Below are 16,830 nucleotides of genomic sequence, written 5' to 3'. Positions count from 1 at the left end.
CTTGTTCCTGACTTTAGGGGAAATGCTTTCAATTTTTCACCATTGAGGATAATGTTTGCTGTGGGTTTGTCATATATAGCTTTTATTATGTGAGGTATATTCCTTCTATTCCTGCTTTCTGGAGAGTTTTTTATCATAAATGGATGTTGAATTTTGTCAAAGGCCTTCTCTGCATCTATTGAGATAATCATATGGCTTTTATTTTTCAATTTGTTAATGTGGTGAGTTACATTGATTGATTTGCGGATATTGAAGAATCCTTGCATCCTTGGGATAAAGCCCACTTGGTCATGGTGTATGATCTTTTTAATGTGTTGTTGGATTCTGATTGCTAGAATTTTGTTAGGGATTTTTGCGTCCATGTTCATCAGTGATATTGGCCTGTAGTTTTCTTTTTTTGTGACATCTTTGTCAGGTTTTGGTATTAGGGTGATAGTGGCCTCATAGAATGAGTTTGGAAGTTTACCTTCCTCTGAAATTTTCTGGAAGAGTTTGAGTAGGATAGGTGTTAGCTCTTCTCGAAATTTTTGGTAGAATTCAGCTGTGAAGCCGTCTGGACCTGGGCTTTTGTTTGCTGGAAGATTTCTGATTACAGTTTCAATTTCCGTGCTTGTGATGGGTCTGTTAAGATTTTCTATTTCTTCCTGGTTCAGTTTTGGAAAATTGTACTTTTCTAAGAATTTGTCCATTTCTTCTACATTGTCCATTTTATTGGCATATATTTGCTGATAGTAGTCTCTTATGATCCTTTGTATTTCTGTGTCGTCTGTTGTGATCTCTTATTTTCATTTCTAATTTTATTGATTTGATTTTTCTCTCTTTGCTTCTTGATGAGTCTGGCTAGTGGTTTGTCAATTTTATTTATCCTTTCAAAGAACCAGCTTTTGGCTTTGTTGATTTTTGCTATGGTCTCTTTTGTTTCTTTTGCATTTATTTCTGCCCTAATTTTTAAGATTTCTTTCCTTCTACTAACTCTGGGGTTCTCCAATTCTTCCTTTTCTAGTTACTTTCGTTGTAGAGTTAGGTTATTTATTTGACTTTTTTCTTGTTTCTTGAGGTATGCCTGTATTGCTATGAACTTTCCTCCTAGCACTGCTTTTATAGTGTCCCACAGGTTTTGGGTTGTTGTGTTTTCATTTTCATTAGTTTCTATGCATATTTCTTTTTTGATTTCTTCTGTGATTTGTTGGTTATTCAGTAGTGTGTTGTTCAACCTCCATATGTTGGAATTTTTAGTAGTTTTTCTCCTGTAATTGAGATCTAATCTTAATGCGTTATGCTCAGAAAAGATGCTTGGAATGATTTCGATTTTTTTGAATTTATCAAGTTTAGATTTATGGCCCAGGATGTGATCTATCCTGGAGAAGGTTCCATGAGCACTTGAAAAAAAGGTGAAATTCATTGGTTTGGGGTAAATGTCCTATAGATATCAATTAGGTCTAACTGATCTAATGTATCATTTAAAGTTTGCATTTCTTTGTTAATTTTCTGTTTAGTTGATCTGTCCATAGGTGTGAGTGGGGTATTAAAGTCTCCGACTATTATTGTGTTATTGTTGATTTCCCCTTTCATACTTGTTAGCATCTGTCTTACATATTGTGGTGCTCCTATATTGGGTGCATATATATTTATAATTGTTATATCTTCTTCTTGGATTGATCCTTTGGTCATTATGTAGTGGCCTTCTTTGTCTCTTTTCACAGCCTTTGTTTTAAAGTCTATTTTATCAGATATGAGTATTGCCACTCCTGCTTTCTTTTGGTCTCTATTTGCATGGTATACATTTTCCAGCCCTTCACTTTCAGTCTGTATGTGTCCCTTGTTTTGAGGTGGGTCTCTTGTAAGCAGCATATAGAGGGGTCTTGTTTTTGTATCCATTCGGCCAGTCTTTGCCTTTTGGTTGGGGCGTTCAACCCATTTACGTTTGAGGTAATTATTGATAAGTATGATCCCGTTACCATTTACTTTATTGTTTTGGGTTCGGGTTTATACACCCTTTTCGTGTTTCCTGTCTAGAGAATATCCTTTAGAATTTGTTGGAGAGCTGGTTTGGTGGTGCTGAATTCTCTCAGCTTTTGCTTGTCTGTAAAGCTTTTGATTTCTCCTTCGTATTTGAATGAGATCCTTGCTGGGTACAGTAATCTGGGTTGTAGGTTATTGTCTTTCATCACTTTAAGTATGTCTTGCCATTCCCTCCTGGCCTGAAGAGTTTCTATTGAAAGATCAGCTGTTATCCTTATGGGAATCCCCTTGTGTGTTATTTGTTGTTTTTCCCTTGCTGCTTTTAATATTTGTTCTTTGTGTTTGATCTTTGTTAATTTGATTAATATGTGTCTTGGGGTGTTTCGCCTTGGGTTTATCCTATTTGGAACTCTCTGTGTTTCTTTAGACTGGACTGGTTGGATCTCCTTGTAGTTCAAGGGACTTTCAAGAGTCTTCTCGAACATCGCAGTTCAAAAGCATCAATTCTCGGTGCTCAGCTTTCTTCACAGTCCAACTGTCACATCCATACATGACCATTGGAAAAACCATGGCCTTGACTAGACGGACATTTGTTGGCAAGGTAATGTCTCTGCTTTTCAATATGCTATGTAGGCTGGTCATAACTTTCCTTTCAAGGAGTAAGTGTCTTTTACTTTCATGGTTGCAGTCACCATCTGCAGTGATTTTGGAGCTCAAAAAATAAAGGCTGACACTGTTTCCACTGTTTCCCGATCTATTTCCCATGAAGTGATGGGACCAGATGCAATGATGTTAGTTTTCTGAATGTTGAGCTTGAAGCCAACTTTTTCACTCTCTTCTTTCCCTTTCATCAAGAGGCTTTTTAGTTCCTCTTCACTTTCTGTCATAAGGGTGGCGCCATCTGCGTGTCTAAGGTTATTACTACTAGGTCTAAAGACATAGTCTTCCTCTCCTTGAAGTAGATTTGCTTTCTCGAAGATAATAAATCTAGAGATCCCTGTGGTTTCCCAGGAACATTCATGTAATTTCAGTGTAGAGAGAAGGTCCTTTTTCTCTGTCTCTTCTCTGTTTTTTTTTTTTTTTTTTTCTCAAGGGTAGTGTGTTTGACCTGGCCACCAGTAGCTCGATATATGATCAGAGTTTCCTAATTTTACAGTTATTTTTCTGTAAAATGCTACAAGTAGGAAAAACAGAAGAATAAAAAAGTGGGAGAAAGCAAATTAATGAATCAAGAGCTCAGGTAAAATCTATGTGAAAGTATCTGCCAAGACCCAGGCAGATAATGGAGCAATCAATGATTGTAAATCAACTGGCAATTATAAAACAGAAAGGTGAAGTAATGTTTAATAGCCTGAATTTTCTATTTAATTATGCACAAAGGGCACTTGTTAGCTTAATGCTTAAAAAATAAATAAATCAGTAGAAACTGAAGATGCTACAGTGTGAAGAAGTGAATTTGTCCAGAACAGGTAAAAGTAACATCACCTTATACTGAACTTACAGATCATAAATTTTAATAGTCCCAAAGGTTTTATTTGCATATTTTTAATGGAGCCTCTCAGAAGTTAGAATATTGCAATTGAAAGCTAGATATTTGAGTAATCCAAACTTAAGAATTGCCGCATCAATACCTCAGAAGGAAAAAAAAAAATCACGTCTCTGTTATTTTCAAAAGTGACAATAAGAAAGAAATAATCCTCTGGTTGAACAGGAAATAATGTGAAATAAAGGGAACAAGAAAAGGTAGCAGGATTATGAGATGACACTAATTATAAGTTCAAAAAAGGGGGAACAATAAGATAGCATGAACTTCAAATAAAATTTTAAAAAGAATTGGAACAGTAGTCATTTGAAAGTCTGAATAGAAAAGCAGCAAATATTTATCTTGGCTCTGGGATCACTCTGTTTACAATAATGAGAAGTATTTAGTCAGAAAACATCACAAACAATGAAGGTATTGTTAAATAGAATCAAGTTTAACATAGAGAAAATCAATGAAGTGGTGTAGAATATTTTGTGAAAGTATGCTTATGTTTCACAAAATGCAAAGATGAGCACAATAAAGGACATAAATGGTATGGATCTAATAGAAGCAGAAGATATTAAGAAAAAGTGGCAAGAATACACAGAAGAACTATACAACAAAGATCATCTTGACCCAGATAACTATCGGTGTGATCACTCATCTAGAGAAAGACATACTGGAATGTGAAGTAAAATGGGCCTTAGGAAGCATTACTACAAACAAAGCTAGTGGAGGTAATGGAATTCCAATGGAGCTATTTCAAATCCTAAAAGATGATGCTGTGAAAGTGCTGCACTAAATAAGTCAGACAATCTGGAAAACTCAGCAGTGGCACAGGAATGGAAAAAGTCAGTTTTCATTCTGATCCCAAGGAAAGGCAATGGCAAACAATGTTCAAACTACTGCACAGTTGCATGCATCTCACTTGCTAGCAAGATAATGCTCAAAATTATCCAAGCCAGGCCGTGAACCATGAACTTCCAGATATTCAAGCTGGATTTAGAAAAGGGAGCAGAACCAGAGGTGAAATTGCCAACATCTGCTGGATCATTGAAAAAGTAAGAGAGTTCCAGAAAAAGCATCTACTTTTGATTTATTGACTATGCCAAGCCTTTGACAGTGTGGATCACAACAAACTATGGAAAATTCTTTAAGAGATAGGAATGCCAGACCACCTGACCTGCCTCCTGAGAAATCTGTATGCAGGTCAGGAAGCAACAGTTAGAACTGGACATGGAACAACAGACTAATTTCAAATCGGGAAAGGAGTATGTCAAACCTGTCTATTGTCACCCTGTTTATTCAACTTAAATGCAGAATACATCATGTGAAATACCAAACCGGATGAAGCAAAAGCTGGAATCAAGACTGTGGGGAGAAATATCAATAACTTCAGATATGCGGATGAAACGACCCTTATGGCAGAAAGCAAAGAATAACTAAAGAGTGTGTTGATGAAAATGAAAGACGAGAGTGAAAAAGTTGGCTTAAAAGTCAACATTCATTTGTTTGCCAAAGCTTTTAATTTTAATTAGATCCCATTTGGTTGTTTTTGCTACTATTTCCAATATTCTGGGAGGTGGGTCATAGACGATCCTGCTGAGATATGTTGGAGAATATTTTGCCTATGTTCTCCTCTAAGAGTTTTATAGTTTCTGGTCTTACGTTTAGATTGTTAATCCATTTTGAGTTTATTTATTTATTTTTAAATATAAATTTATTTATTTTAATTGGAGGTTAATTACTTTACAATATTGCATTGTTTTTGCCATACACCAACATGAATCTGCCACAGGTATACAAGTGTTCCCCATCCTGAAGCCCCCTCCCTCCTCCCTCCCTGTACCATCCCTCTGGGTCGTCTCAGCGCACCAGCCCCAAGCATCCAGTATCATTTTGAGCTTAATTTTGTGTATGGTGTTAGAAAGTGTTCTAGTTTCATTCTTTTACAAGTGATTGACCAGTTATCCCAACACCACTTGTTAAAGATATTGTCTTTAATCCATTGTCTGTTCTTGCCTCCTTTGTCAAATATAAAGTGTCCATAGGTGTGTGGGTTTATTTCTGGGCTTTCTATTTTGTTCCATTGATCCATATTTCTGTCTTTGTGCCAGTACCATACTATCTTAATGACTGTGGCTTTGTAGCAGAGCCTGAAGTCAGGCAGGTTCATTCCTCCAGTTCCATTCTTCTTTCTCAAGATTGGTTTGGCTATTCGAGGTTTTTTTGATTCTCCATACAAATTGTGAAATTATTTGTTCTAGCTCTGTGAAAAATACTGTTGGTAGCTTGATAGGGATTGCATTGAATCTATAGATTGCTGTGTGTAGTTTCCTCATTTTCACTAAATTGATTCTTCCAATCCATAAACATGGTATTTTTTTTCCATCTATTATTGTCCTCTTTGATTTCTTTCACCAGTGTTTTATAGTTTTTAATATATAGGTCTTTAGTTTCTTTAGGTAGATATATTCCTAAGTATTTTATTATTTTTGTTGCAAAGGTAAATGGAATTGTTTCCTTAGTTTCTCTTTCTATTTTTTCAAAAGGAAACTATAAGCAAGGTGAAAAGACAGCCTTCTGAATGGGAGAAAATAATAGCAAATGAAGCATCTGACAAACAACTATTTCAAAAATATACAAGCAACTCCTGAAGCTCAATTTAAGAAAAATAAACGACCCAATCAAAAAATGGGCCAAATAACTAAACAGACATTTCCCCAAAGAAGACATACAGATGGCTAACAAACACATGAAAAGATAGTCAACATCACCCATTATCAGAGAAATGCAAATCAAAACCACAATGAGGTACCAATTCAAGCCAGTCAAAATGGCTGTGATCCAAAAGTCTACGAGAAATAAATGCTGGAGAGGGTGTGGAGAAAAGGGAACCCTCTTACACTGTTGGTGGGAATGCAAACTTGTACAGCCACTATGGAGAACAGTGTGAAGATTCCTTAAAAAACTAGAAATAGAACTGATTTATGAATCAGCAATCCCACTGCTGGGCATACATACTGAAGAAACCAGAATTGAAAGAGACACGTGTACCCCAATGTTCATCGCAGCACTGTTTATAATTGCCAGGACATGGAAGCAACCTAGATGTCCATCAGCAGATGAATGGATAAGAAAGTTGTGGTATCGAGTAATATTCAGCCATTAAAAAGAATACATTTGAATTAGTTCCAATGAACTGGATGAAACTGGAGCCTATTATACAGAGTGGAGTAAGCCAGGAAGAAAAACACCAATACAGTATACTAACACAAATATATGGAATTTAGAAAGATGGTAATGATAACCCTGTATGTGGGATAGCAAAAGAGACACAGATGTATAGAACAGTCTTTTGGACTCTCTGGGAGAGGGAGAGGGTGGGATGATTTGGGAGAATGACATTGAAAATTGTAAAATATCATATAACAAATGAATCACCAGCCAGGTTTGATGCAGGATACAGGATGCTTGGGGCTGGTGCACTGGGATGACCCAGAGGGATGGTACAGGGAGGGAGGTGGGAAGGGGGTTCAGGATGGGGAACACGTGTACACCCATGGTGGATTCATGTTGATGTATGGCAAAACCAATGCAATATTGTAGTAATAGCCTCCAATTAAAATAAATAAATTTAAATTTAAAAAAAGTCAACATTCAGAAAGCTAAGATCATGGCATTTGTTCCCATTCATTCATGGCAAATAGATGGGAAACAATGGAAACAGTGAGAGACTTTATTTTCTTGGGCACCAAAATCACTAAAGATGGTCACTGCACCCATGAAATTAAAAGACTCTTGCTCCTTTGGAGAAAAGCTAGACCAAACTATAGAGCATATTAAAAAGCAGAGACATTACTTTACCAACAAAGGGCCATCTTGTCAAAGCTATGATTTTTCTAGTAGTCATGTATGGATGTGATAGTTGGACTATAAAGAAAGCTGAGTGCAGAATAATTGTTGCTTTTGAACTGTAGCATTGGAGAAGATTTTTGAAAATTCCTTGGACTGCAAGGAGATCCAATCAGTCGATCTTAAAGCAAATCCATCCTGAATATTCATTGAAAGGACTTATAGTGAAGCTGAAACTCCAGTACTTTGCCCACCTGATGTGAAGGACCAACACTTTGGAAAAGATCCTGATGTTGGAAAAGATTGAAGGTGGGAGAAGAAGGGGATAGCAGAGGACGAGATGGTTGGATGGCATCACTGACTCAAAGGACATGAGTTACGTCAGGCTCTAGGAGTTGGTGATGGACAAGAAGCCTGACTTACTGCCGTCCATGGGGTTTCAAAGAGTCAGACATGGCTGATAGACTGAACTGAACTGAACTGGATGCTTCTGTAGGATTATTACAATGGAGAAATAATTAAAAGAATTTCAAAGGAGCAAGTAGGAAAATAAGGATGGGGTTGAGAGTAATGGCAATGAGGAATTCTAGCAATACTCTAGAGTAAAAACTATTAGAGGTGTTGACCTCAAAATTAATCATAGCCTGAAAGTAGAGTGTTTTATTCAGTGGTAGCCATGAGAGACTGCTGTGTGGTTGAGGTAAAGAGTCAGGGTATCTAGAAGTTTGTAACAAAGCAGACAGGCTGTCTGAGTATTAGAAATTATTGTTAATTTAGGAAAATCATATATCTCAAGGAATTTAGCACTTTTATGTATGGGAAGATGCATGAGTCTGGGATTATTGAAGGCATTCTTTTCATATGCATTTCAGCTATCTGGGGCCAGCATCCTGGTTTTTTTTGATTTCTTACTTTCCCAGACCTTCTCAGTAATCACTGTGGGGAGTGATGGGATCTGCTGGATCACAGGCATTGTTTCCCTTTTAGGAGTTTTGAAGGCCAGAAATTACTGATAGCTATTAAGTCCTTGTTTGTTGATGTGGAAGTATATATTCCAATTTCACAGAGATAAGATAATCTTACATGTAAAGAAGTGGCAAAGGATGGCAGAGGAAATAATATGTGTATAGACTGGCTCCACCAACAAGATGATACAGGCTCATACAATTCTGGAGAGTTCAGCTTACTGAATGTTTCTCCATCTTAATAAAAAATATTAACTGATTCACCGAATGATCAAAAATTGACTACAATAGTAAAGTTTGAGTATAGCTTCAAGATTCTAGAGTATTTCTAATTAAAATAATCATTTCAGTCTCTCAGTCATATCCTACTCTTTGCAACTCCAAGGACTGCAGCACTCCAGGCCTCCCTGTCCATCACCAACTCCGAGAGCTTACTCAAACTCATGTCCATCAAGTCGGTTATGCCATCAAACCATCTTCCTCTGTCATCCCCTTTTTCGCCTGCCTTCAATTTTTTAGGTAGTTAGAATAATAAAAAGGAGTCCAAAATGATGATGACTAAAAGACAAAGAAATGAAAAAGCCCAAGAAAATGGAACAAAAGAAAATCCGAGGACCAGAGTGAGAACCTCAAGGAAAACAAACAACCCTCCTGGCTAGCCCAATTTACATAGGGCAAGCTCAGGGGAAAGAGGCCTAACATATAAAAAGAGGAGACAAAACTGAGCCTCTCTCCTGTGGGGCCAGCCTGACCTCACACCTTGAGGGTGTACTTTCCTTTGTTTGCCAAATACAATTCTGAACTGCAACCGAGCTGTAACACTGGTCCACCGTTTCAAATCTTTGCTGCAGGCAGACAGAACCAAGGAAATTACACACTCCTCTGAGATATCTCATGCTGTGACCTGGATGTAACTTGGATGAGACAACCTCAGCTTGGCCCCAGCAAGGCAGAGACCAAGCACACCAGAAGCCAGCTTGGCAAAAGCTCACATCATGGAAGTTGAACATGAAGGAAACCCAGCACAATGGAAGTGCCAAGAGGCCTAATGTGCTGGAATCTGAGATAGCTAAAAAAAAAAAAAAAAAACAAACAAACCTCAGCAGAAAGCCCACATGGCTCCATCTGAGATTCCAGAAGACCACTGATTAAAGTAGGAGGTCCTCACCCCTATGGCTGGAAGGACATATGGCTAAAAATTCTTAATTCCTTTACAGTCTCTCATTTCTTATTTCCTTGAAGCCCCTGTGAACAGATAAGCAACAGTGAGTGTAATTGAGGTATTCTGGAAGGGGTTACTCCCCAGTGTGTCCAGAAAGCTCCATTATCTCCTGCACCCTAGTAGCTATTGCCCAAGTGGGTGAGGGTTCTTCTGTCCTTAATCTCCTTTGTGCCAAGGATCAAGCCAATGAAAGTTGTGGGCACAAGTCAGGTATTTAGCAGCTTTTCTGGCAAGTTATGAAAGGGGTTCCTCAACACATTTTTCCCAATGATTTTTCCTCCCATCCTCTCTTCATCTATGCCACCATTTACAAAGTATTGGGAAGGTCATCATCTTTCCATTTCTAAAAGTTGTTTTTGAAACCATTTACCTAAAATTAGGACTCAAACCCACATGTCAGGGACTCTGTGCTGTGCTTAGTCTCACAGTCATATCCGACTGGGAATTGAGCCAGGCCAAAATCCATGGTGCCTGGTTTCAGGACCTAATGAAGCTCAGGTTCTTAATATTTCATTGAAGAAATAATTCATTGAGAGACACAGCAATAGGTAAGAGGTAGATTTCTTTGGATTCAGAGAGAAGCAAATTCCAAGAGTGTGGGCCATAACAGAGGGTGAGTGTGGTGACCATGAAATGTGAGGTTAGATTTTTGAGCTGAGTGATTTCACATGCTAATGAGTTGGAGAATCATTCCAACAATTGGGGAACCACCCACTCCTTGGTCATTCGATAGTGATTTGGAACTGTGATGGTGCCTCTGAGTGTCATTTAAAGTGCAGATTGAGAATCAAGATTTAGTTGAATTTTTTCTGCCAGTTCAGTTGAGTTCAGTAGTTCACTTGTGTCCAACTCTTTGCTACCCCATGGACCACACTACCACAGGCTTCTCTATCCATCATCAACTCCTGGAGCTTGTTCAAACTCATGTCCATAGAGTCAGTGATGCCATCCAACCCTCTCATACTCTGTCATCCCCTTCTCCTACTGCCCTCAATCTTTCCAAGCATGAGGTTTTTTTTATTCCAGTGAGTCAGTTCTTCCCATCATGTGGCCAAAGTACCAGAGTTTCATCTTCAGCATCAGTCCTTCCAATGAATATTTGGGACTTATTTCCTTTAGGACTGACTGGTTTGGTCTCCTTGATGTCCAAGGGACTCTCAAGAGTCTTCTCCAACACCACAGTCCAAAGGCATCAATTATTCGAAGCTCAGTTTTCTTTAGTCCAAAGTCCAATATAGTCTCACATCCATACATGAATGACTACTGGAAAAACCATAGCTTTGACTAGACAGACCTTTGTCAGCAAAGTGATGTGTCTGATTTTTAAAATGCTGTCTATGCTGCTCATAACGTTTCTTCCAAGGAGCAAGCATCTTTTATTTTCATGGCTGAGGTCACTATCTGCAGTGATTTTGGAGTCCCCTCCAAAATAAAGTATCTGTTTCCATTGTTTCCCCATCTATTTGCTATGAAGTGATAGGACTAGATGCCATAATCTTAGTTTTCTGGATGTTGAATTTTAAGTCAACTTTTTCACTATTGTCTTACACTTTCTTTAAGAGGCTCTTTAGTTCCTCTTCACTTTTTGTCACAAGAGTGTGTGTTATTTGCATATGGGAGGTTATTATTTCCCCCAGCAATCTTGATCCCAGCTTTTGCTTCATCCAGCCTGGAATTTCACATGATGTACTCTGCATATAAGTTAAATCAGCAGGGTGACAATATGCAGCTTTGACATACTCCTTTCCTGATTTGGAACCAATCTGCTGTTCCATGTCCGGTTCTAAATGTTGCTTCTTGACCTGCTTACAGATTTCTCTGTAAGGTCAGTTCAGGTGGTCTCATGAAGAATTTTTCACAGTCTGCTGTCTTGGAAATATTTGATTTTAATCAGTTACCTATGCCCCTGGGCTATGTCATTCTTTCAAAAGTTGTGCCCTGTCCACTTCCATCTTGTGTCATGTTCTTTTTGTGAGCCCCATCCGGGCACACAGTGTTGCGTCTACAATCTTCTGGTGGGATAACCAGAAAATAGCTGGCCCTTGGGATGGAAATACTGCATAATATCCAATCCTTCTGGAGATTCAGGTCTTCATGTTCCATGTTTCCTACAACATGTGCAGCAACAGCATCTCAGTGAATCCACTAGTGCAGATAACAGGCACACAATGCCTGCTAGAAGCCCATGTGTTTGTGCCATCACTTCAAGAGCAATTGGACTTCCAGGGACAATGTTTGCCACATTGGATGTTAGCCCTATAGGTTATTTGGGCCCAAACACTTACCAAACTTCTCCTAAAGCTGTGAACATACCCCTGAATCAAATCTCCACTCCACTTTTATTGAATATCTGTTGCCTTTTACCATTATATCCTTGAGCTACTTAATAACTCCTACAACCAGGACCCTGCCTCCTCTGTAGGCAAAATTCCTCCACCCAGCCTATTATTAAAACTCATAATGCCCCTAACAGGGTGAGATAACCAACTGCTTTGTCATTATTTCTGTTATTACCTAGAGTGTGTCTATGGCAATGAAATGTTTACCATTGGAGACACCCTAAGCTGGTCTTATGGAGGACTAGGAGAGGAAATCAGTGACTTACATTCCCTCAGAGCAATAAGAGAATAGGCATATGTCTGCTTCACCAGGTTCCTAGTCTAAGGGTGCAGGCTGGGATTGCTTTCAGTTCAGTTCAGTTCAGTCGCTCAGTCATGTCCAACTCTTTGCGACCCCATGAATCGCAGCACGCCAGGCCTTCCTGTCCATCACCATCTCCCGGAGTTCACTCAGACTCACGTCCATCGAGTCAGTGATGCCATCCAGCCATCTCATCCTTGGTCGTCCCTTTCTCCTCCTGCCCACAATCTCTCCAAGCATCAGAGTCTTTTCCAATAAGTCAACTCTTCGCATGAGGTGGCCAAAGTACTGGAGCTTCAGCTTTAGCATCATTCCTTCCAAAGAAATCCCAAGATTGATCTCCTTCAGAATGGACTGGTTGGATCTCCTTGCAGTCCAAGGGACCCTCAGGAGTCTTCTCCAACACCACAGTTTCAACGCATCAATTCTTCAGTGCTCAGCCTTCTTCACAGTCCAACTCTCACATCCATACATGACCACAGGAAAAACCATAGCCTTGACTAGGCGGACATTAGTCGGCAAATTTACCTCCTGGTATCTATTCCTATCACTGTAGCAAAGCAGCAATGAGTTAAGATTACAGCCCCTCAATCCTACCCAGCACTGGTCATGCTAGAGACCTTGGGGACACCCAACTCCAGCCTGGGATCACAGGAAGTTGACCTGCCTTTCCCTGCTTATGGATCTGGCTTTCAGGAGGTAGTCACACCTCAACCTGCTCAGGGATCTGCCAGTTCAGGGGTCCCAAGAGGTCGACATGCCTCAACTTGCCTAGGAACTCAACTCTCAGGAGGCTGACATGCCTCAACCTACCAGTGGATTCGATCTCCAAGATGTTGTCAGCCTCAATCTGCCTGGGGATCTGCACCCTGACCCAGGGATGCCCAGTTCTCAGGTTGCAACAGTACTGTGTAAGATAAGCTTCAGAAAGACTCACCCTTAAGGAAGTTCACCAATAAAAATAGAAGGAAGGCTATTAGTTGTGGGGCTGTGCCCAGTCTCAGCAATAACTCAGGAGCCCAATGAGAATCCCATTGCCTTTCTGGAAAGGGTAAAAGAGGCCCTCCAAAAGTTTACCAATCTGGGCTTAGACTCATCCGAGAAACAGGTGATTTTAAAGGACAAATTCCTGTCCCAATGCACATCAGACATCAGGACAAAGTTACAACAGCTACAGCAGCAGGACCCTGCTGCCTCTTTAGATGAGATGGTCCAGACAGCCACCAATACCTTTTATAACAGAGAACAGAAGTGGGAGGCCAAGGCCCAGGAAAGGGTGAGGAGAAAAGAGACTGGCATGGTTTGATGCTGCCTGCCCTCCAGGGCAGCCCTATGACAAAATCTAAGTCCTTGAAGAAGGCAAGAGACAAATGTCTAATCTATAGACAGGCAGGACATTGGGCCAAAGAGTGTGGGCATGGGTGTGAGTAAGCTCCAGCAGTTGTTGATGAACAGGAAGCCTGGTGTGCTGCAGTCCATGGGGTCGCTAAGAGTCAGACAGGACTGAGCGACTGAACTGACTGAAGATACACTGAATAAATTCAATGTCTTTATCTCACAATTTTTAAGATCAAAAAACCAAAAGGGAGTCTCTGTTCTTTAGGGGATTTCTCCTACCATCTACCACTTTTTCTCTTTTACATTTAAAATGACAACAACCCTTTTTCTCTCTCAAAAAGGACTATACATGCTGAACTTATACTGTTCAATTATCCCTTAAGTAGCCATAGGTTTTATATTTTTACTGGAGTGTAATTGAAATGTAATATCTTATTTTCATCAGGCATATAGCATAATGACTCAATGTCTACATATATTCCCAAGTGAACACCACAGTAAGACTAGTTATCATCCATCACCATACAAAACTATGAAAATATTATTGATTTTATCCCTGTGGTGTACATTTTATCCCACACCTTGTTCACTTTATTGATGGTAAATTATACCTCTCAATTACCCCATGAATTTTGTCCACTGCCCCAATCCACTTCCCTGTCAAACACCAGTCTGTTTGCTATCTATTATTCTGGTGTTGCTTTATTTTATTTTTAGTTTCATATTTTAGATTTCACATATAAATGAAATAAAATATTTGTCTTTCTCTTTAAGATTTATTTCACTTAGCAAAATGACCTCAAGCTCCACTCATGTTGTCACAAATGGCAAAATTTCATTCTTTTTTTTTAAATGGCTGACTAGTATCCCATTGTATACACATACACAACTTCTTTTTCCACTCGTGTAATGGTAGGCATATAGGTTGCTTTCTTTCTGGGTTATTGAAAACCTTGCAGAAATGAACCCAGAGGTGCATATATTTTAATAAGTGTTTTCCTTGGATAAAAACAAAGTGATGCTGGATTATATGGTTCAATTTTTAATTTGGGGGGAAACATCCACACTACTTTCCATATAATTGCACCAAGTTACATTCCTTCAATAGTGAATGAAGGTTACCTTTTCTCTGTAGCCTTGCCAGCTTTGGTATTCAACTTTTTAATAATAGCCATTCCGATATGTGTGAGGTGATATCTCAGAGATTTTGATTTGTAACTACCTAATGATTAGTGATGGCCATATTTTCAGTGCTCATGGTGATATGCCTATTTGTCATCTTTATGTCCTCTTAGGTGGAATGTCTATTCATGTCATCTGCCTACTTTCTAATTGGATTTTTAAAAATATTGAGGTATATATTTTGAGGTATTATACTCTTACTGGATATATGCTTTGCAAATATTTTATCTCATTCAGTAAGATGAATCAAAACAGATGATGGTTTCCTTCAGTGTGAAGGAATTTTTAGTGTGATGTAATCATGCTGCTTATTTTTGCTTTTATTTTCTTTGCTTGTGGAGTCAAATCCATATTAAAAAAAAATACTACTAAGAATGATGTCAAGGATATTACTGTCTGTGTTTTATTACAAGATTCTTATAGTTTAAAATGTACAGCAATTTGTTTTTCTCATGTCTTTGATTTTATAAAGTAAATATAAAAATAAAACAATGTACAAAATTGATATTTTATATATATATATATATACACACACACATCAGGTTATTTTCACTATAGGTTTCTACAAGATATTGAATATTGTTCTCTGCGTTATACAGTAAATTTTTATTATCTATTTTATGTATAGTGGTTTCTATCTCTTATTTCCATACTCTTAATCTTTTCTTCCTTTCCTCCCTCTCCCATTTGGTAACCGTAAGTTTATGGTCTATTTATCGTCTATGTCTGTGAGTCTGTTATGTAAATAGATTCATTTATACTTCATTCTTTAATCCTTTACTGTAGATTAATTGTCCATGTATGTCTGGGCTCTCTATTCTGTCTCACTGATTGGTGTATCTGTTTTTGCCCCAGTATTATGCCATTTTGATCACTATAGCTTTGCAGTGTAGTTTTAAATAAAAGAGTGTGAAAGCTTCAACTTTATTCTTCTCTCTCAAGATTCTTTTGGCTATTCAAGGTATTTGTGCTTCCATAGAAATTGTGGACTATTTGTTCTCATTCCCTGGAAATTTCCAAGGGTATATTGAGATTTATTGCCTCGAATCTGTATAGTTTTAGTTATTATGGACAATTTAACAATACTAATTATGCCAATCCATGAGCACATTATATCTTTTTAGTTATTTTTGTAGTCTTCAATTTTTTTTATTGTTGTTTTATAGTTTTCAGATAACAGAGTTTTCAGTTGCTTCATTTTAAATTTGTTCCTAGATTTTTTTTTAAATTTTCTTTTCAATTCAATTATGAATAAGATTATTTTTAACTGTTTTCTGATAGTTCATTATTCTATAAAAACACAACAGATTTATTTAATTAATGTTGCATCCTGAAACATATTAAATTTGTTCTGAAACATTTATTTATTAGTTCTTGCAGTCTTTATGATTGAAATTTTAGGGTTTTCTATATATAGTATCATTTCAACTGAAAATGGTGATTAGCTTTTCTTTTCTTTTCTTTTCTTTTTTTTTTTTTTTTTCTTTCCAGTTGGAATGACTTTTATTTATTTTTCTTGTCTGATTGTTATGGGTAGCACTTCTAATACTAGGCTGAATAACTATGGTGACAGTAAGCAATCTTGTCTTTTTCTTTATCTTAGAGGAAATGATGTTTTCGGATTTTCACCCTTGGGTATGATGTTGGCTATAGGTTTATCTGTACTCTGTATCAAAATGGTGGAGCAGAAAAACGTGTGCTCATCTTCTCCTGTGAGAACTCAAAAATTACAACTTGCTGCTGAACATCAATCAACAGGAGAATATTGGATCTCACCAAAATAAGGTACTCCATGCTGCTAAGTCGTGTCAGTCATGTCCAACTCTGTGCGACCCCAGAGACGGCAGCCCAACAGGCTTCTCTATCCCTAGGATTTTCCGGCAAGAATACTGGAGTGGGTTGCCATTTCCTTCTCCAAGATACTTCATGTCCAATGGTAAAGAAGAAGCCCCAGCAAGATGGTAGGAGGAGAAAAATCACATTTAGAAACATACTGCATACCCACCAGAGACGATCAGAGGGCTCAAACAAAACCTTGTGCATACCAGGACACAGAGACCCCATGGAGACTGAGCCAGACCTGCCTTTGAGTGTTTGAGTGTCTTCTGTGGAGGTACAGGTCAGCAGTGGTCTGCTGCAAGGAT

Source organism: Capricornis sumatraensis, chromosome 11 (assembly GCF_032405125.1).
Source record: "Capricornis sumatraensis isolate serow.1 chromosome 11, serow.2, whole genome shotgun sequence".
NCBI lineage: Eukaryota > Metazoa > Chordata > Mammalia > Artiodactyla > Bovidae > Capricornis > Capricornis sumatraensis.
The sequence above is the reverse complement of the archived record's forward strand: the minus strand, read 5'-3'. Positions refer to the sequence as shown.